The 22,940-nt window shown below is 40.2% G+C and overlaps 1 long non-coding RNA gene across 1 annotated transcript; it reads right to left on the bottom strand.

Annotated features, from left to right (window-relative positions):
• Window positions 1-2,082: 2,082 nt before the first annotated feature.
• On the bottom strand, window positions 2,083-21,589 carry LOC144535304 (uncharacterized). Its single transcript, XR_013503655.1, has 2 exons — window positions 21,476-21,589; window positions 2,083-3,176 (listed from the first exon to the last, which is right to left on the bottom strand). It is a non-coding gene; the product is annotated as an uncharacterized LOC144535304 (long non-coding RNA).
• Between the last annotated feature and the right edge of the window lie 1,351 nt (window positions 21,590-22,940).

Here is a 22,940-nt window from a genome sequence, read left to right as displayed (position 1 = left end):
GTGGTGTTGGAATGTCAGCTCTGCATACGTTACGCGTGCAATGTAGCCGGCCCGTAAGAGTAAAGTTTTCTTCTTCACTAACTGCACATTAGTATGTTTTTGTGTGGTACCACAAACCATTCATCAGCAGAATAGTGTGAAAGCGACAGCAGGAGGGTGTATTGCATCAGCCAATGTGACGTCAAAATGACGTAGGTCTCGCTGGAGCGCCAGGATTTTGAGTGCGTGACAAGAGGTCGTGCACCACTCTATTTTTTTCAGCGGCGCACAACAAAGCGGAAACAAGAAGCATGGACAAGTTCGCCGACAACAGGATGCCAGGACTCTCAGAGTGACTGCAAGTCTTTCTTGTAAACTTACTGGGTTAAGATGAGTTCTTTTATGGTGAATGAAAGGCTTGATCTGACCAAGTAGGTCATCGAATCAAATCGAAGCTTTGACGTCAATGCTCCAGCCAGTTCTGCCGTTGTTTACCTTTTTCTTCTTCTTCTTCTTCCAGTCCGTAGAAATAGCAAAGTCGGAAGCCTTTCTTCATTAGCGCCACCTCTGTTCAGGAGAAGACTGCGCGACTATAAACAGTGACGGCTCTCCCATGACATCACATTTGCGCGCAACAGGTCGGCTGCGGCGAGTATACCGGATGCATTAGTCACGTAATCTTACGTTTATTTGCCATAACCATGATTCTTCCCTAAACAAATTGTGAAAGAGATCAAACAATAATTTAATCATTAAAAATTTTGGCATTGGACTTGGCACTGTGACTGAAAATCACAGGACATTGTCCAATATCATTGTTGTTGTTGAAATGATAGTGAAGTGTACACACCACTGGGGGCAGCGTAAAGGAAGATGAGAAGATTGATCACGCCATGGTGTTTCAATGAAGATGACTGAAGAAGTAGTTATCTACGTTACGGGAAGCGTGCACATGCACACTTGTGTGTAGGTATGCTATCCGTACCCCACTTGGGAAAGGCAGACTAAATAGGTAGTAGTATCAAAAATAGGGTTTGATATTCTTAACGGTCATAACTTTAATTTACTTTTAAATGACAGCAATTCTACAGTATACACAGTAACAGGTGAGGATGTGATTATATTTCAAACTACTACTTAATTGAGGCTTCAGACTTGTAACAATAATTGCCTTCACACCAGTGCAGATCCTGTTGCTTTCCTTTTTGTCGACTGGCAGGCATCAGTGGTGCCACCCACATACACCTGAAGGAGTTTAAGATCTTCATTAAAATGAGGAGAGGGCTCCTGTTTCTTACATCACTGCCTTCCACCCTCCCCTCATCATTGGCAATGGATTTGTGTGAAAACATCCATTAAATTGGATTCCTGGCTTGCAGGGAGTGACAAGCAAAAAGAGATGTTTGAACCAGGAAAGAAGGATGATTGCGGGAAAACAGTCCCTGTTGTAATAACATGGCTATTTGGTCTGCTTAAGCCCCAATTTCCACAGTCCAAGCCACTGATGTGTTTCAGACACAGTCAGTTTAGGGGATGGCTGATCACAATGAAATAATTGTGCGAGCTGTCTGGAGCAGTTTAGTTTGGAAAATTGTCCCATGAGTAAGTTGTTTTCAAACCAAGAAAACATTTATTTGTACATAAATGTATTGAGTATGTGTTCGTCCCTTCTGCTCATCCCTTGTGCCCTTCCAACTTTTTAACTGGTTTCATTATCACTCTGTAGCTCCACAGCCGCCTTCTGTCTCTGCCTTTCTGCTTATGCTTTACTCCACACATCAGAAGCTGAACGGGAACCAGGCAAGCATTATTGCAGCAAGTAAGTCCATCCAAGACTGACTCATTTCCCCGTGCAGTGCTTCCCATGCCAGTGTCACACACTGCTCAGTCACACTGGAGTTCAGTCAGCAATTTGTAGTAATCATATTCCAGTCATATTATTCTCATGCCAGACCTGAGCAGACAAGGTCCTTCCAGTCCATTAGCTTCCAATTAAAATGGATCACAAAATGGTTTAAATGCTCGTGTAACGACCGTTTTTTGGCAGGAAACCAGGAAATTGTCGGCTCTGCGGGGGAAAGAAGACATTGCTGCAAGACAGAATCCGGCTCATGTTTTCTTTATTGGATGTAAGCATACAACAAATTCATCTGCTTCATGGAGTTTATGCTCCCCTGATGCGTGGATGCAGGCTTATGGGTCAAGTGTCAAATATCTATCCATCATTTTACAAATATGTTGGTATAAAAAAAATAGCATTTTGTGATCAGAAACTCTATGGTTGCAACATTGTGAACAATGGAAAAAAATGACCTTCCAATATTTTGCAATCAGCCCCTTTCCAACAATTAATGTATTGCTAGAAAATGCAAGCTTAAAGTTTAAAGATACTAAGACCACTCTCATGTATGGATAAATAGGAAACTTACAGCTAGCAGTTAGCTTTGCTTAGCACAAAGATTGTCATTGCAACTCACTGTGATGAACAGTCTGGCGCATAACCCCCCTTTTAAACATCTTGTTTGACACTTCGTTTTTTTTTAGATAGATTAAACAAGATATAGTCTCACATTGCCAGACCTATCTCCACAGCGTTGTGGAGTAAGGTCTGGCTCTACCACAGATGCATTCCAGGATACAAGAAAAAAATACTTTTGCACTTCTTTAAACCAATCACAATCATCTTGGGTGGGGCTAAGCTCCAGACACAGCGACGGTGGCTCTGAAAAATGTCTCCTGAAGGAATTTGCATTGGTGGAATATTTGCACTCTGCAAAAGAAAACCTCACATAATATTAACTGAAGTTAATTGTTCACACATTACAGTAACGTGAGCTATTTTTATTAGCTGGATACATAGTTAAAAGTAATTTGCTATTACTATTGTATCGCTGTGTGTATTTTGTTCATAGCAAATCCTCGCCAATAGGTCCCAAAACGTCCTGGTTAGATAATAAATGCCGTAAACATGTTATTTATAAGTCTTTACAGTCATTCCCCAAAAGTACCAAGCAGGCCTTCCTTGTTTCATGATCCAAATTTTCTTGTAGCTTGCTAACTTGCAATTTCTTGTTTCCCCAAGGGAATGGAGTTTGAGAACGGCAACACAGAGAACGGAAGGCGAAGGACATCTGGCGAAACATCGGGCAGAACATCCGGAGGCATCTATCCTGGAAATGTACTGTCCTTGATCCAGCCTAAGAAAATATAAAATGTTAATTACTTAGTTTTAGAGGTGCTGGAAGGAGGCGTTTGTTGTCCTTGGACAGAGCCATGCTAGCTGTATCCCCCTATTGTTTTTGTGCTAAGCTAGGCTAACTTGCAGTAGATTTATGTTTAAAGGTGCAGTAGATAAGCCTTATAAAACAAACTTTCTGTCATATTTGCTGAAACTGACCCTATGTTCAAGTAAAACTACATGAAGCAGGTAATAAAAAAAATAATCTGGCTCCTTTGGCACCACCTACAGTGTGTAGTGCGATTTGCAAAAATCCACAGCTCCCTGTTCAGATGCACTAATCAGGGCCGGGGGGGGGGTGTGTGTGTCTAACTGCGTGTCAATCACTGCTCATGCACACGCATTCATTCTCCCTTGTGGGCGGAGGGGCTTAGGAGACCGTTTTGGGCTTTAGCAGAAAGGGGGGAGGGACTGAGAAATTGTCAATGTAAAAAAATGTTGGCTAAGTCCTGGATCTTCACAACCCTACCTACAGCACCTTTAATGTACAGAACTGAGAGTGTTACTATTGTTCTCATGTAACTCTAGGCAAGAACGCAAATAAGTGGATTTCCCAAAATGTGAAACCAGTCCTCAGTATCTCTCTGAGACAAGTGACGGATAATGTGGTTGATGGCCTGACGCTGCCTAAGCTCACAGACATTGGCACATTATTGATTTTACACATCCTAATGCAGTTCCTAGCACTCCTCTGGTAGCCGCAAAGCCTCAGGCCAGTGTCCACTCTGTTATGTTTATATCTTATGATACAGCATACAACCTTGTGGGATTTACAGGCCGGCACTGTGCAGCTGATGATATTAAAGATGTGTCGGTGCCCCGTTGCCTTGCACTTATACAGAGGTGTAACATAAGCCAGTGTGGTAGCTGTTTACAATCTTCCACCTCACAGTGATTCAGGATGGTGAATACAAGTGTAAGGCTGTTTACAAGGCAAATAATAAGTGTGTTTATGGCATGAATTATACTTTATGCAGGTATCATGATCTAAGCAGCTGGCTAATAAAGGGGATATGCAACAGTAAGCACTTGAGGACACATAACACTAAGAGTCTACAGTCACACAGCGGCTCAGTGAGTCTGTACTTATAGTAGGTACTGTGGTGCTTTAAGCTATTTTTATATTAATAACAGATCAAATTAGTAGGCCTACAGTATGTCTTATGTTAGAGTAGTTTGAAGCAACAACTGAGAATTATTAACAACTGCAACTTTAATGTTCACTCTTGGTTGATTTAGTCATAAGTCATAATGCAACTTCATTGGCACAAAAAGTGGGTATGCGCTATATGCGGCGCAGCACTTTGGGGGGCGCCAAAGCGATGGTAAAAAATAATAAAAAACAAAAAAAGTAAATTATGTTTTGGGTATTTTCTATATGTAGCTGCTGTTGTGTGTTTCGAAATAATTTCTGCATTTCCTCAATGTTATATAACATTTTAGAGGACTAACAGGCTAGAGTAGGCGCCCTATCTCATAAGATTCCATCATAGCCGTGAGCACTGAGCGAGCAGGTACGAGTAGTGAGTTGTCGTCTATGGAAAAAGAAGGATAAAGCAAAAAAGCTGTCGGGTGCTAAACATAGAAAAAGGAAGAGGGAAAAGGAGATAGCATGTGAAATGATGCGACAGCAGTTAAATAAGTGGATGGTGAAAGGCAACAGGTAGGATTTGAAGTGTGACGTCTGTGCTTGGAGGCTTGCAAATATTCATGTTAACAGACTAGCTGGCGTTTGCTAACACTGGGAATGTAGCAGCCAAATTTGTTTACAGCTAGCTTAGAATGCAAAACCAGTTTGCTGAAAACTGGAAAATATAAGGTAGCATGTACAATAAATGACAATAATCTGGAAAACACAACTAATGCTATAACTCTGGTTTACCATGGAACCATGCCAGACCCGGCTCCAGACACAAATTCACGGACAGATATGCCATTATTTTTGGGGGGGGCACAAATTAAATAAATCTCATCATGTAAGGGACTGTTCGTTATTTATTTAAGGGGCCACCGGAGGAGTTCTGGGACCTTTAGGCTAAAAAGACTTGACCCTCCCCTCGCCAGTAATATTTTTTCTATAACCCTCCAAACTGTTTTGAAAAAGAAGCATGACCCTCCCCTTATGTGCTAGTTTGTGCTTAGCAAAGACATACAGACACCATTCGATTTTTTTTATAGCCATGATATATAGGAGTTAACCTCTGCATTCTCATCTTACACATCCCACTCCTCTGTTATGGTGTGGTGGCCATTTCAGTAGATTTACTCACTAACACTGTTGCACACTTCCTGCATTACTGCATTACTTCAAATACTAAGTTACTCCTCCAATAAAACATTGAGACCATTCAGCAAAGGACACTGGGAAATCACCAATTCAACACTGGTTGCTATGGACTCGTCACTAGGCTTCCTCAGTCGTATATTTAGCACATAGGTAAAGCTGCCGAAGCTGAACATTATATTCCAAAACACATATGTTTATTTTTTAAAGCAGATTTTAAGTTACATTGTAACAATTTAACACTCGCCCTTATGAAATCCAATCGCGGTACGGCTGTCTTGGAATGCTTAAATTCAACTAAAATGTAACGGTGAACAATCAGTGTTCAACCTACAGTCTGTTGAGATGCCTCTCCAAACTCCTTAAAACCTTAAGACACGTTGAGAAAAAAGATCCGTATTTTGCCGTAATTCAATGACACGAAAAAAAAGTTATCCACAAACAGAGTCACGGTGTATCCAGCCAGGCCTATACGAGCGTCACATTCACCAGCCAGCTCCAAACAGGTGAACGAGGCCTCTCCACTTCGCCGTTTAAACAAAGTGGAATAAACGTATAAAAGTCCAAATCTACACAAAACTCGCAATCAATTAGTAAGCTGACATCAAATGTATATAAATGGCATTTAGGAAACCTTTATTGCAACGTTGGCACGGCAAGATGTCCAGACTAGTGCAACAGTAAGTTTTGTTTTTTGCGTCCTGCTGCTCCCATCGTCAGCCAGGTATTATTTTTTTTCCGCATCAGTTTTGACAAACCAATCAAATCCATTTACAATTATTTTAATAAAATTAAGAGCAAACACCCTTTTTTTTAATTAATGATTTATGTATATTCAAAACGATATATTTGTATTTATTATAGTAGCCTATGGATAAAAAATGTTGTACAAAACAAAAAGTGAGATAGGTGACCGGCTCCTCAAAATAAAAAGGAAAAAAGGCTCTTCTATCCAGGGCGGGCACGGCCCCCTAAAGCCCGCCCATAACACCGGGACTGAACCATGCATTGATTTGCTACCAATCTTCATGTTAACAGACTGTTCTCAGACTAGCTAGTGTTTGCTAACACTAGCAGCTAAAGTGGGGTTTACGACTAGCTTAATGCAAACCAATGTTGCTGATAGCTACATTTAGATAAATAATATAGTAAATATAAGGTAGCATGCACAATAAATGACAAGAAGCTGGAAAACATAACTTATGCAATAACTCTGGTTTACCATGGAATCATTAATAGATTTTGTTTTACCACTAGCTGTATGCCTGACATACAGGCTATAGTTAGATCTGTTGGGTGACATGGAAGCTGTAATTACTGGACCACATCTATCTCTCTCTCTCTCTCTCTCTCTCTCTCTCTCTCTCTCTCTCCCCCCCCCCCTCTCTCTCTCTCTCTTTAAATGTCTGTGCTAAGTGGCTCTCCATATTTGTACTTTTTTAAATCCAAAATGTGAATGTAATTTCAATAGCAGCTTACTGCATACTATTTGTCTTATCTGATGCCATCACTAGGCTGATTTAAGAATTGAATCTAGGCTGCTATATTTAACAGTGAGTTCCTTTCATTCAGGTGTGAGGATGGTGGATCAGGAAAGACAGGTGAAGGCAGCAGGTAGGTCTAACATTAGGTGGAAGTGTAGGGGGAGCCACTTGACACCAACAGATTCATTTCTTAATATTATTAGTATGGAAAAACTAATATGGGGGGGCGCCAAAATTGTTGCTGCATTCCCCTCTGACACTGGGTAGTTGTGCCCCTGTGCAACTTGGTGATAATGAGCCACAAGTAGACATTGCTTTATTTGAAAAGGGTCACAGAAAAAACTGACTGAAATTGTCTCTAGACAACAATTAATAACTAACATGACATGAACATTAACATCTCGTTGAAAGCAGCATGGGGCGTTGTGTTGGCCGAGTAGTTAATATCATGCAACTGCAGCTTTCCAGGATTTCCCTCATCATGTTTCCTCTCTGTATCTATAAGTCACTATCTAATAAAGAAAAAGCAGACCATCTTTCAGAATTATAAAATGCGAGGATGTAGCATGCAGTGTTTTCCCTTGAAAAGAAAATGTTTTTAAATAAAAAAAAAATAGAATTTCACATCATTTTGAACCATTATTATTACCATATCTGTGTCTAAAACATTGAAAAAGTGAAAGCAGATAATATATAAATAACACCCACAAAGCTTAAAGACAAAACTTGCTAAGTACTACACATCATTAGATCTGAGAAAAGTCATTTTTTTACATTCATTTGGCTGAGGTGATGCCCAAAACGGCTTGGGTGCTGCACCTAAGCCTTGTAATGGTAAACTCTACATGCACACTGCATTCATTTGTGTTCTTGTCTAAACAAATGCAAGCAATTCCAGAAGTCCTGGCTTTGTTAAACATGCCACGTTTTTTTTAACCATGCTCTTAGACTTCACGTTTAATGCTATTTGTTTCAAAAATGGCTGGGAAATACGGAGGAGGGTCTGGCTAGTCAACATAGCATTCCGGGATGGGAGAGAAACATGTTCTGGTTTATTGGCATGTATTTAAACCAATCACAATCGTTGATTGATGAAACGGAGCCACGTGCCTCTGCAAAATAGCCTCAGGAAGGAACTTGTTTTGGTGGAACGTGTGTACGTTCAGAAGTTGTTTTAGTCGTGCAACAGAAAACTCAGATTGGACAGATAGTCTAGCTAGATGTCTGGATTTACCCTGCAGAGATCTGAGGAGCAGTTAACCATAGTCCTCAGAAATCCACCAGAGTTTGAAATTCCAACACAAAGAAAGCAGAAGGTAACGGACATCCAACGGAATTTCCGGGCACAACGGACCAATCCCAGAAGTGGAAACGTCGCGGTTATAGAGTAATGTTAAATAAACCCATATGACAGAGTAAATCATGAAGTATTGCTGAAATGAAAAAGTGCATCTGTACACTGGAGGTTTGACCAAATACAGTTCTGTTGTTGGGTTTGAGCACAGGAGAACAAATGTCCCTTAAAAATAACATGAGCAAGCTGTGTACTGACATGCAGCTGCAGCTGGAAGAGGATCAGTGTCTTGCTCAAAAGGTTCTTGAACCCGAGTCCTCTCGCTGAGAGCGTACTGTGATCCAATAAGGCTGAATTAAAGTGTCACAGCTATCTCTCTCGTTCACAGTTTTTTTTTTTTTTTTTAGTCTGCCGATGTCTTTGTGTGATATGAAAGCATCTGTTTGTTTGTTTATGCATACGTACATAGCTGTCTCATTTACATTATGATTAATGCTAAGAAGGTTTTAATGAAGCTGTAAAGATGAAGGAGAAACAGATGCTGATGTGATTTTATTGTCTACAAACAGCTCAACAACTTTTCCCTGCAGACTCGTTCAACAGGTGAGTCTGTGAGAGTGCATGTGCTGCTTAGACTTTATGGGAATATGTTTCGCTGAGTTGGGGATTACCAGAGGCCACTAAAAGGTGAGATAATGTTAATAATAGAAGGTTTATGGGGGAAAACAGTAGCCTGACATCGTCATACTCAGATTCTAGTCAGAATGTGAGTCCGAAACTGCTCCATTGGGCTGTGATTATGGCACGTGTTTCAACCGAACCAGGAAAGTAAATCCCTCTGCACTCATTGGATAGACCTACAACCAATCAGAGCAACGGAACTCAACTGTCAACAGACGAGACAGAGTTTCGTCTCCATAGCAACCACTCTTTGCACAATGCACTTCCGTCCTCCCGATTTTTACCGGCAATTTCCACTGGATGCGTAACGGCTGCGGATCCGCTCTGGAACGGCGGCGGAGTCATTAGGTTTCCATTAAAGTCAATGTGTGTATTTCCACTGACTGCAGAACGGCTGCGTTCCGACTCCCTCCAGAGCAGATACGCAGAGCTTCTATTTTTGCCGGACGCCGGAGAGCTCCGCAGCAATTCAGCACAGGGCAGATAGTGCGGGACAGGAAGTCGAGCACAGAAACAAAATAAAACATCTGGTTAATTTTCAAAATAAAATACACAGTGCTCAGGGCGGATCATATTTCCCTGCACTACACCTTGAAAACACAGCACAGAGTTGTTTCCCCTCTACTCCTCCGGATGGAAACAAACTGTTGTTGGTTTTGTGGTTCTATTCTACGTGAATTCTCGAGATATTGTGGGTCCTCGTGACTACAGCTGTCAGTCATGGCCGCCTACAGTTGTGTTTCTAGAGATGAATCGGCGAAAACACGTTTTATTTCTCTGATTCACGGCTTTGTTCTAACGCCGCTGGGTGCTCCCTCTCTTCAGTCTCTCTCTATCTCTCTCCACCATATAGCTAACGCTACCGTGCTTTCGGGCGGTTGTTGAGGCTCCGCTCCGTCTAAAACTCTGCCATTTCATAAAGCTGTTTGTAACGTAGAAATAAAATGGATTATTGATAATTTTATTTCTATAGTTTTTAGCTGACTTTACCAGCTGACTTCTCTATTGGCCGTTGAAACAGGTGAAGTCTCTTACGTTCTAAAACCAGCCTCTGTGACTTGAACAGCTGAGTCGCAGCGACACCATCAGCTGTGTGTGTGTGTGTGTGTGTGTGTGTGTGTGTGTGTGCGTGAGAGAGACGTTACTGTTCGTTACTGTATCTGTCCATTACCGCATAAAGCCCGCCCTCACAATTTGATCGGTCCGAACAGCTCTTGTTCGAGCATAATTGCTCCATAACGGATCAAGTCCAGACCGAACTTCCCGACCTCGAATGTTGTGGACGGGGCTAAGTTTGGCTGGCATCCAGGCTAGGAAAACAGACTAAAAGCAACAAAAATTGTCTAATGAATGTGTAATTAGGTTGGTGTTATTAGCACAAACAAATGACAATGACATTGATATTAGTAAGTGGTATGCATTTTGTTGCAACATTGCAACCCGCAACAAACAGCCAAAGAAGTCTGTCTCCCAACTTTTGAAATATTCAAAAGATTACAGGGCACAGCCCAAGGCTGAAGCTTTGCCGTGCTTCTGAGCAAAGCCACAAAGGCGTGAATCATGGCTTCATCCATTGCTGCAGAATAACAGCAACCTTCAACAGCGGATGTCCCTGAGTGGCCGCTGACAAACAGGACAGCTAGCTATCTCCTCTCGCTGGGCAGACAGGCAGCTTTTAAGTCCAACTCACGAACACAAAAGCAAGTGGCAGGGATAGGGACACTAAATCAAGTTTGTAAAAAAAAGTCCATTTCAGAAGAGACAGATTTCATTGTGGAGGAGAATGTGGTGTCTGGGTGCCTTGTACTTCTTTCACTAATGGAGAGCTGAGTGCATTGTTCAGCAGGACTCACTAAAACGAGCTGCGGCAGATGACAAAGCAACAAATACAAAGGCAATTTTATTGAAAATAGAGTTACCCATGAGATAGCATCCACAGCACAGGTCAGAATGACGCTGCTGTTCTAGCCGCCAGAAAGCAGCTGCCTCCAGGGTCAGCTGTAAAACACATTCTATTTATTCAGCGGGACTTAATTAAAGATGCCCGACTTGGTGTACAGTGTTAGCAGTGATTTCTCGAAGGAGGCAGCAGCGCGATTCACATTAATTCATCATCCAATAGATAATCCTCAGGTGCACGCTGTCTTCATCAGCCATGTTCACGGCAAATAAAGACCATCTGCTCTTTTTATCCCAACTTGATTGAAATGACAGCGTTCTAATGAAAAGATATAAAAAGAAATGCTTTCATGCAAATGGGAAAACAAATGGAAAAAAGGTAAAGAGGAGGAGGGGTAGGAGGTTTGGGTGCAGAGAGGGGTTTAATGGAGGTTAAAGAAGGTTTGTCAAACAAAGCCTGCATGTGCATCAAGACCAAACTTCAGGGTAACGACGACTCCATTGGATTTGTTTTTAGTCACTGAAATTTCACAGAGCACTGATGTTGACTCTCAGTTCTCTCCAAACTCTGTGTGTGTGTGTGTGTGTGTGTGTGTGTGTGTGTGTGTGTGTGTGTGTGTGGGGGGGGCTCACCATGACACCTTTGTCTTTTTATTCTTCTGTGTGTTTTCCCCTGTTTCCTCTTTAACACGTGTCTTACATTGCATGCTGCACACAGTCATACGAAGAGGATGCTAGGGATGCTCATGCTGTGCTCCCCTTCTGGACAAAAGTATCTTGCTCTAATGACAATATGTTTTTGGTCTGTCATACATTCATGGTTAAAGAATAGATACTCTAGATATAAAAGCTTTGACGTTTCACTAATTGTCTGTGTGTAGTGGGTATGTGGTAGTTATTCTGGTAAAGACTATAACATGCAATCAACTTCATAATTCATATCCACAGAGCCAGAGAAAATGAGAGGCAATAACCTTTTTAAATATAGATTTTATGTCAATACAAATTGACAATGATGGAAGTCATAGCTTCATCAGTCACAAACAGCAACCTTGAAAGCACTTAGGATTATTATGGATTTAAGCGTGATTTATACTTCTGCGTAAAATCGACGCCATGGCTACGTCAATAGGTACGTGGAGACACAAACCTACGCCGGACATTTTATTGTAGGCCCCTTTTTAAAACGAAATGACAAATGTCTGTATATGAATGAATGTATAAATACATAGAGGAGAATGACAGTGTTTGAGGAACATAGCAGCCATGTTTGAGGAATTTCAGCCTTAGTAGTGTTAGAAGAATTATATCGACAGTGCAACACAAAACAGTCAATATGAATGGATTTTGACACTAACTAATAGTTATAGTATTATATTTCAATGTCTATTTATTTGGGGTGCAATCATGCTCTTAGTTTTGGAACTACTTTTGGAACTACTGCTTTGAACTACATGCCTTGGGTGAGGGAAACAGGCCTTGGATTCAGTGAGGTGTGCTGTAGACTACAACTGGAGCCCTGTTTTTTAAGCCTATATTTGTTCACATTTCGACACAATAGCACCACTAAAAAGTATGCAGAATTAGCTAATATATTAGCTATTATATTTGCAAAGTACCACTGAATGTACAGCGGAAGAAAACCTAAAAACATGAGGATTTTTAGGCAAGTTCTAGAGTCATGAGAAGCATTGTGGTGCGGTTATTGAACGAAAATGTGTTGCTTTTGAATGGCCTTTTTGGGTCGCAAAAACAATCCTAACATGTTTTACCATACATTTATTTTTTCTAATTAGTTATTAAATGAATGCCTTTTGAGTTTTTCCTGTGGTGAACTGTGTTTTGGAACTTATTTTTTGATATTAAGAAGGAATATTTAGAATCGGATAGAAATTACAGTGAAGATCAACAAGTCACTATTGATTAACAATGAGCTGCCATTCCGCAGCAGAGCTTCCAGAGCTTCCAGAGCTGGAGGGTTGGTAGTGAAACATGTGGAAAAGGTCAGGCCTCTCTGACATGTAAAATGGGAACAGACTTTGCTATTCCAGCCCCACTCAGATAGCACGCCTGTGCCCTGTGACAGCATCAGGCCCATGGACCTGTGTGGCTCTCAATATCCAGCCAGCCATGTAGAAATGATGAGGTCTCCGTGTGCCCTAGCTGCTGTCGCAACCAATAAATCTTCCCTGGTGAGAGTCAGGGGATGGGATGTACTAATTGCTTTATTGATTTGGTGTTTTGCTCCACGACACCCCCCCTTTAAACACATCAGGGAGAAAGAACATTCGCCTGCAGAGCTTCAGCATTCACCCTTATTGTTTTTTAAAGCAGGGAAATTAAGCTTTAGGGAGGTGACTGGCCTTGTGTGGACTTTCTTTCCGCATAGACACCCATCACTGGCTATACATTTTCTCAAAGAGAAAACATGCTGTCAGAGTGTCTTCCGATACGTTTCTCCAGGTGATGCTGGAGAAGGCGGATACAAATAGGAGCAGAGCTGTAAAGAATATCATCAGGATGTTTGTCTTGCACGCCTCATTCTGCTCTCCTTGTGTTGTAACAACAGAGCAGAGATCCAGCTCTGTGATTTAATTAAAAAAGCCTTTGGCATCATTTGTCTTCCTTTGTTTAGTTATGCATCACTGAGTGTGTTTAAGGAAAGGTGGATCAACTAAAGCAGAGTGGTCTGTCAAGCACAGCCACTAACTTCCATTTAATCTAATGGACTTAATTTTTAATGAGAACCACAGGAGATTAGTGACAGCCTTTAGGACAGCACCAGCTGAGTGTATATTGTATCCATTTCCTTTTACATAACCTCTTAGTATGTCGAAGAAAGTCTGTTTTCTTGCACAAAATGAATATTAACCAGCAACTCAAAACTCATTTTGCTTGTTAAACATATTATTTCCAATTTGCAAGAGTCATGGTAACAGTATTTTCTGATATGAGTGCATTCTGTAGCTAGCTTTACACTGTTTTGGCTAGCCGATGTAAATATAGGATCATGTGTGACATATTCTTTAGTCAAGTTGGAGCGAGGTAGAAATGTTAGATGAAGTCGTCGCCGCGGTGGGACCTACAAAGAATGACACATCAAATGCAGCAGTTGTTTTGTGACCCTGGAAACATGAAAATAGCTACTCAGATGTTTTTTTTCTTTTTGTTAAGTCACGTCATGTAGCCTATATTTATGCACCATGATCTAAAAAATAATGAAAATGATGTGTGTGTGTGTGTGTGTGTGTGTGTGTGTGTGTGTGTGTGTGTGTGTGTGTGTGTGTGTGAGATAGTGAGAGAGATAAAGAGAGAGAGAGTGTCCATTTGGCCATCAGAGGCTCTTATGATAGGGAATTGGTTGTATACAGTAACCTCCAATATAATGCATTGCTAGGTTATATATATGGATAAACAATGTTGTAATGTTTTTTGGTCTCAACTTTGTGCTCTTGTTTAGTTCATGTTCCTAGCTGCAAGAGAGAGAACAAAGACAGAAAGGAAGCCAGGGAGATGGAAGAGCATTGGGGAGGCACAGGGAGAAAAGAGACAAGAAGCTGATAGAAGATGAGACAGGGAGTTAAAGAGGAAGTGGGCAAAGTGAAGCGGATTTGCCCCAAAGTGAGCATCAACTTCGGACCCGGAGGCAAATGGTTAGCAATATGTTTACAACGAGGCTTTGAACTCTTGAGAGTGGTTGAGCCATAGTCAGTGTGCACTTTAGTTTGTGTGATTTGTTACAATACTGACTACAGATCAGTAAGATTCATATGTATCTTTCAATCTTTAAATTAGTGTTCACACTGGTGTGTTAGGGAAGAAATGTAAACGTTAAATCAACGGAATGCCTTGGAAACGGAGCAGTTACAGCGCATGCCATAGCCTTCTCTTACCGCTTTTCAATCTGCCTCTACTCTGTCAAATAAAGGCGAAAATGCAAAAGAAAAATCCTCTTTAAAAAAAGAAGACAGTTAAATCAACACGTTCACATGTTACCATTGGGCTTTACATTATCAAAATATGTTCTGTGTGGCAGAGCAACAGTCAGATGTTGACTGGAGATCAATAAGATTCATATTTATTTTTTTGTTCACACCAGGCCTGTTGTTCTGCAGTGCTTTGTTGTATTTTTCAGACTTTATTTAAGTTAAGTCATAATGATTATATTACATGTTTACAAGGCTTAAAGTGACACTTTATAATGTTCTACTGTAATTGAAGGTTTTTACAAATCAATAGCTAAATAAAGATATGGTATACATATCAATTCATCTCATTTCACATGTGAATGGCTACATGAAAGAGCAATGTATCTGTATCCAATGTTGTGTTGGTCATAGTATAGAATGATTTATTGCTTGTTATTGTAAATGAAACCGATGGTAGGAAAAGTTGCATACTGATGCGCGATTGCAATATTCGTTGAAAAGAAATCGCAATTGTGTTTTTTCATACACTCTCGACTAGGAGTGCTGTTGAGAGCAACTGTCTAACCTAAGCTGGGATGATGTGAGCTGGGGTGCACAGGAGTGCTCTTAACCCTGCAGGCCATTCGGAGTGTTACAAAATATAACCGAGAGCAGCGCTCAACACTTGAACTTTAGCTTTCTCTCAACAAAGCCCTAATTTCAGCTGCCAGCTGTTGCAGAGATAGCAGACAAATTGCTTTCAGCAAACATGAGAATGTGTAAATAATTGCAAGGACATTTTACCGTTGTTACCTTGTTTTTCATGATTTCTCTTCCCTTTAAAATTATGATGTTAAGTCACATGGACAATGAGTGAATACAAGGACTACTTGATGAGGTTAAAAGGGAAACCTATCTATGAGATCTAGCACATGCATGATTTAGCACATGCAGCCTTGGCTTTCCAAGTTCCAATGGGTTTTCATATTCCCACTTGCCAAAGCTATTTTAGTGTCCATATATGTAGCTGTGATAAAACATGAATAAAAAGTAAAATAGTGCTGCCAGCGTTAACTTAATAATTCCCACCACTAGAAGCAAACTGATATTTGTATAAAGACTTCTAGGTATGATCATTTTTTTTTATTCTGTTCTTTTTGCATAACTTGTTGTCCTGAGAAAAGAACACACAGGGCTGATCTAATATGTTTTAGACTAAATAAACTGTGTAGTATGTTTTGTGATTTGAGCTGTGTGCAACATGAGCACATATTTTCCCATGTGTCCAATCTGTCCTCATTGCTATCAGGTTGAGTGCCATTGAACGTCAGGCTGCACAAATCAATATTTGTTTTTATTAACAACGGTTTAATTGAATATGTGTAGTGTAAAAGGCATCACACGTAGTGAAAAATCCACAGAGAATTATAACCCAACTCTGCCGTTGCCCTCAGCATCTTTAAATTCCTTGTTTTGCTTTTAAGGCCCGCAACGTTACTGTTTTCATTCACTCTCACAGCCATCACCAACCTTGTATCCAGCTCCAGTAGGCAGCTGTGATAAAACAGTGATAAACCCACTGTACATACCTGCTCAGCACTCAGAGTCAGTGATTAGCTGGTAAACATAATGGAGCATTTAGCAGCTAAAGAGCCAGATATTTCCCTCAGGAGTTGGTGAACACAAAAATCAAGCTAAAAAAGAGTGAATATTCAAATAGTTTGCCAACACATTAGCCATAACAATTTTCTAAGATGCTAATATTTTAACAGGATCCTTATTTATTTACCAATGCCCCAGAGTTCAGTAACCTGATCCAGACCGAACAGGTTGTGTGTTGGGACTTCCTTATTTGGGCTCGGGTTGGATTATTTTCAAATCTAATTTAATAAGCCGCTTTCCAAACCACCACAATGGCCAGTTGTCATAATGAGTGTTTGAGTCTGTTTACCACTAGTACGATAAGTAACGATATGGCGGGACAAATATTTTTACGGAAAGGAAGAAATAACTTAATAGAGGACACATTTGATGAGATATCAATGGTTGATCTTATATCCATGGTAGATCCGCCTGGTGATTTTCCCCATTTGGAAATGTAAGCATAGTTGCTTTTGGAGATTTTTTCCAGTCGTCTCCAGTAAATGGGAATCCACTGTTCCAATGTTGATGATGTAGGTGTAAACTTGTGGTCTAATTGTTTTGAATTTTAATTTAGTTATATTTTAACAGCATCCTTATTTATTTACCCCGCCCAGAGTTCAGCAACCTGATCCAGACCGAACAGGTTGTGTGTTGGGTCAGGTTTGAAACGTATTTTTTGCGTAAAGCTTTGGGTTCGGGTTGGATTATTTTTAAATGTAACGTAGTAAACCGCTTCACAATCCACTACAATAGTCAGTTGTCACAATGAGCCGGTGTACCACTACAGTACGATAAGTAACGATACGGCAGGACAAATATTTTTACAGAAAGGAAGAAATAACTTAATAGTGGGCATTTGCCAAAATTTACAAAGAGGCACAAATAATAAAGAATTTGTCATGTACAGCATTTAACACAGTTTAGAACATGTCCGTGAGCTCATCCATGTGCTTTCATTATAGAGAGTCTGTAAACTTTGGGTTACAAAGGGTGTGAGTGGCTTTATGGTCGGTCAGAAAATGTTGTCATTAGGGTCTCTGAGAAAGGCTGGATAAACAGTAACCTGTTCCTGGAGTGGTGTCAGATGTTTACAGAGCAGCTGCCAAGAAATGACCATGTCCTCCTGTTGGATGGCCACAGTAGCCATGTCTACAATTTAGACTTCATACAACTGATGAAAGCCCAACATGTGCATGTGATGGCCTACCCATCTCACACCACACATGCCCCCCAGCCGGCTGAAAAAGCACTTTTCAAAAGTTTAAAACAAAAAAGTGGACAAGGAGTTCTTCTCTCTGTTTTGCCAGGCCTGGCAGAAGACTGCGACAGTTGAAAATGCCGAGGCTGGATTCAGGAGCACAGGGAACAAGAACAAGAACGTAATCCCTGATGATGTGTCCGCGCCGAGCATCATGACAGAGGGGGATGTGCTACGCACAGCAACTGAGCTGCCCGTGGTAGAGGATACACCAATCTTGACATATAGATATGGAATGTGTGCTTGCACGTCAAATGTTGCGTGCATGAGGTATCCAGGGCAGCCCAAGTTATCTATCATAAATTAGTTTTTGTCAATTGCGTGAGTGTTGGCAGCTCTGCGTTTAGAATTAGTGAAGATGTTCGCATACACCCCTTTGGGTGAAGAAAAGCTATATTCTTTAGGTGCTAAATAGAGTAATCTGATTTGTCATGGTTTTTGGACTCTTTGTGTTTTTGTCCTTTTGGCTTCCTGGGTTCATTCTGTGTGTCTGTGTAGTTCCAGTTCTACTTTATTTTTATTGAGCCTGATTAGTGTTTGCTTGATTTTGGGAGATCTGCGGTTTTGTTTTGGGTGCTTTGTTACTTGTTATTTTCTCCCCTGCACAGCTGTATTAGTCCCACTATAGTTTGCTCTGCCCCTGAGTTGTTGCCTACCACACCTTTGTTGTCTCCATTGTTAGCCAATCCTTGTGTTTCCCTCCTTATGCCAGTGCCTGCCTACTCCAGCTGTGTCTTGTTCTTGTGATTAGCTCTCTGTATACCTATGTGTTTCCAGTTATTCATGTTAGTTTGTGGTCAATGTTGTTTTTGCTCCTTGTGTTTCGAGCCAGTTCTGTTTTGCCTTAGTCTGCCCCTAACCAGAGTCTGTCTGGTTACTGTGTATAAATAATATTTTTTTTTTCAGTGGTTCCTTCCTGTTGCTTCTGCATTAGGGTCCGCCTGCCTGCATAACCGTGACATTTTAATAATAGATGAGATATCAGTGGTTGATCTTATAACCAATGGTAGATTAAACAAACCCCACTTCCCCATTTGGAAACGTAAGCATAGTTGCTTTTGGAGATTTTTTTCCAGTTGCCTCCAGTAAATTGGAATCCACTGTATGTTGATGATGTAGGTGTGAATTTTCCAAGTTTTTTGATTTTTATTTGTAAAATTGAAAGCAGTTGTTAGGCAACAGGGTATTGTGTTTACACAATTGTTGAACAGTTTAAGAACTCTTGGGAAGAACTGGGTTGTTATATTGAAACAGTGTGTGTGAAACAGGTGTTACTATTAGTTAGCTCAGCTTTGCACATCCAACACAAACAAATAAATGACCATGATGTTAAGTAGCTATTTAAAACTACCCTGAATATTCAGAAAGATGCATGTGATTTTGTTAATAAAAAGCAAACAGGGAAGCTAGAGGACATCATGCCAAAACGTTGCTTGTGAAAAAATGCTTGTGTGATGTTGACTAAAAATGTGGATGTAATGGATGGTCTTGTCATTTGGAGTATGTGGCACTGTAACACACATAGTTATTTCAAACAATAATAAGTTCCCTCAACCATTGTATGTCAAATGTAATGATGATCACATTGATGCAGAGAGGAGGAAACAATCTGAATATGCATCAACGGAAATGAAATGAAAATAGCAAATTTCCAGTTGGACCCAGAGCGTGGCACCATGAGACTTCTTTTTAAGTCTAAAGTTTCTGTTTCTGTTTCATGTTTCTGCAAAATTTTGTACATCGTACCGAAACGTACCACCTGTGCTACTTATTATAAAGTTACAACAGCTTCCTGTTTTCATCACATGCCAAGTTTTGGATCATCCCTATCCCCTAAAAAATACATTTGAATGGTAAAAATCAAAATAAGTCCTTGAACTACAATAAGGCCTTTGCACCACTCGGTGCTCGGGCCTAAAAAGTTGAACAAATGTTTCACATCCATTACAAAAGACTAATCAAACTTCCTGCCCTGAGGTTGCAAATCTATACCTACATAAGAAATGAATCTTCCTTTACAGGCAGACACACATAGCGAACATATTTGTGCATAATTAGCCATGTTCTCTTTCCCGCTCTAGTTCTAATCATCACAATGAGAAACTATAATGGAACTTGACAGATCATTGGATGCATCTTATGATTTTGATTCAAACTAACTCACCATGAATATACAAAGAGCTGTAAAACTGCCATCAAAGACAAGGCATGCCAGAATTGTGAATCATCCATATTGATACAGTATGAGCATGTCATGCCTATTGCGCTTGAAAGGGACAGGCGCCTATCTGCTCTCAACAGATTGCTATGACTGTTCTGCTATATGTTACAGCAAGTGAGATAAGAAACAACTCCCACAGTTGTTCAGCAGAGATGGGGACTCAAGTTTGAGACTCGGACACGAGTCGCACTTAAGTCGCACGTAGTGACTTCACACTTGACTCGGACTCGTCTTGCGGGACTCGTGAACAATCTTTACTTTTAGGAAAAGTCTGATGAGCTGAATGTTATTCCCCTCCCAGCGTAACCTTTAACCCACATACATAACACATCATATGTAACGTATCTGCTGTGCACGGCCACACCTGAGAGAGGACTCTGCTCTGCCATTCATCAGAAGCTTTGACTTTTAAAACTTCATACAACAAGGCCCAAACAAAAGAAAGCGCCGAATGCAAAATACTATGTAGTATCAAGATAAAGGATTCTTGCTCAACCACATCTAATTTTATCAGGCACCTGAAAACACACCCTGATAGGTTAGCTAACATGTTTAGCTCAGCATTGGCCATCTAACGTTAGATTGCTTCTTGCTTTAGCCACGACCCAGGGGAGGTTAACTCCGACTGTCGTTCGCTAGATGTTATGAAAAGATGATGCGTTTGTTTGCCAAACTTGTGGTAGTAGATTAACATCATTTTGTAAATCCCGCTGGCTGGAATGCTATGAATTCCTTATAAATAGCTATGCAGTGTTCTAAGCAGCCTGGATGGAACGCAGCAGTTGACTTGGACTCTAGGTCAGAGACTTGTAACATGACTTGGACACTAGGTCAGAGACTTGTAACATGACTTGGACTCTATGTCAGAGACTTGTGACATGATTTGGACTCTATGTTAGAGACTTGTGACATGACTTGGACTCTATGTCAGAGACTTGTGACATGACTTGGACTCTATGTCAGAGACTTGTAACATGACTTGGACTCTATGTCAGAGACTTGTGACATGACTTGGACTCTATGTCAGAGACTTGTAACATGACTTGGACTCTATGTCAGAGACTTGTAACATGACTTGGACTCTATGTCAGAGACTTGTGACATGACTTGGACTCTATGTCAGAGACTTGTAACATGACTTGGACTCTAGCTCAGAGACTTGTTCAGTGCTTCAGCAATTAATATATCGACATATCTTTGACTGGTGTTGTATTCCTTATATTATATATCCAAACCGATTTTTCGTCATTATTTAAAGTGCCCATATTATGAAAAAAACACTTTTTCTGGGATTTGGGGTGTTCTTTTGTGTCTCTGGTGCTTCCACACGCATACAAACTTTGTAAAAAATCCATCCATGCTGTTTTGAGTGAGATACAGTTTCTGAATGTGTCCTGCCTTCAGTCTCTGGGTGAGTTGTTCAAAATCAGCACGAAACGAGCTGGCTAACCACAACCGTTAGCTCGTAGCATTAGCGTTAGCATGCTAACGCTAATGCTAACGCTAGCATGCTACCTCGTTCTCAATGGCAAAGCACTCCTACAACATACACAAGTTCACCATAATCTACAAAAGAGATACTTACATGTGCGCCCTCATTTAGAAGTCTCCCAGCTAATCCTGCCTTGTAACTGACTTAAGTTGTAGAAACAGCCTTTCTTTTACTGTCTATGGAGCTAGCTAGCTGACATGATCTACATCTGAGCTACTGCGCATGTGCAAGTGCAATCAAAGATAGTACAGAAGAAGAAGAAGAAAAGAGGTCTCACTCTGTAGCTAAAACAGAGACCAGCTGAAAGAGGATCTGCAGCAGTGAGAGAGAGCTGAGCAGTACAACAAAAAATATGGTGTATGTATGGTGTATGATGTAAACCTATTCTGGTACAACCTTAAAATACAATTATGAACCTGAAAATGAGCATAATATGGGCACTTTAACTAAAATAGATGCCAATCACTCTAAGCAGAGGTCCTGCATACCAATGTAGCAGTGGAAATCATTGACTTGCTGTAGTAATTGCACAGCCACAAGTCAGAGGTGTGATGTCAGCATAAAATGCCATATGGAATGAGGGAGCCGAATATGTCCCTGGGCTGCAAAAGGAAATGAGAAAAAAATAAGCTAATTAATGTGGTAAATAAAGTCTCAGGTGACAGCAGTTAATGTAATATTATTATGCTAATAAATCTCAAAAGGCTCTCATGCTGTACATGCATATTGGTGATAATGACTCCATGGAATTGATATTATTATATATATATATATTGGCATCTTCTTGTATTTGCTCTAAGTGGCTCAGTGAATTCTATTAATTTGTATGGATTTCCTGTGCAGTTTTCTTTTCAATAGTAAATGACTGCAATGTTGTGATATTTTATAAGTTTCATTACAAGTGGTAATGGTAAACCTAAATCAATGATCAGTCAGCAGATTTATGTCAAAGTATCAATTGAATTTCAAGCAACGGTGTATTTACTTGTACTGGCTTTTGCCTGGACACAAATCAAGCTTGGCGTCTGGGGATCCTCCCCCATGGGATTTTATTTATATAATACACAATATATATATATATATATATATATATATATATATATATATATATATATATATATATATATATATATATGGTGCTGCTCATAAGTATTCATACCCATGCTAAAGTTGACTAAAAAGAGGAATAAAAAAAGCATCTTTTGGAAATTGATCTTAATGCCTTAATTAAAAAAATTAGGAAAAATCCAACCTTTTAAGGACACCAATTTTTTTGTGAATGAATAATGTATCGTAAATAAATAAATGTTTTTCCTTAAAATACAGGGGCCATAATTATACATGTTAAATTCCCATAGAGGCAGGCAGATTTTTATTTTTAAAGGCCAGTTATTTCATGGATCCAGGATACTATGCATCCTGATAAAGTTCCCTTGGCCTTTGGAATTCAAATAGCCCAACATCATCACATACCCTTCACCATACCTAGAGATTGGCATGGTTTTATTTCAGTTAGCCTAATAGCTGGTTTGATTTGCATTGATATGGATCTTATCTC

Source organism: Sander vitreus, chromosome 20 (assembly GCF_031162955.1).
Source record: "Sander vitreus isolate 19-12246 chromosome 20, sanVit1, whole genome shotgun sequence".
Classification (NCBI taxonomy): Eukaryota; Metazoa; Chordata; class Actinopteri; order Perciformes; family Percidae; genus Sander; species Sander vitreus.
The sequence above is the reverse complement of the archived record's forward strand: the minus strand, read 5'-3'. Positions and strand labels throughout refer to the sequence as shown.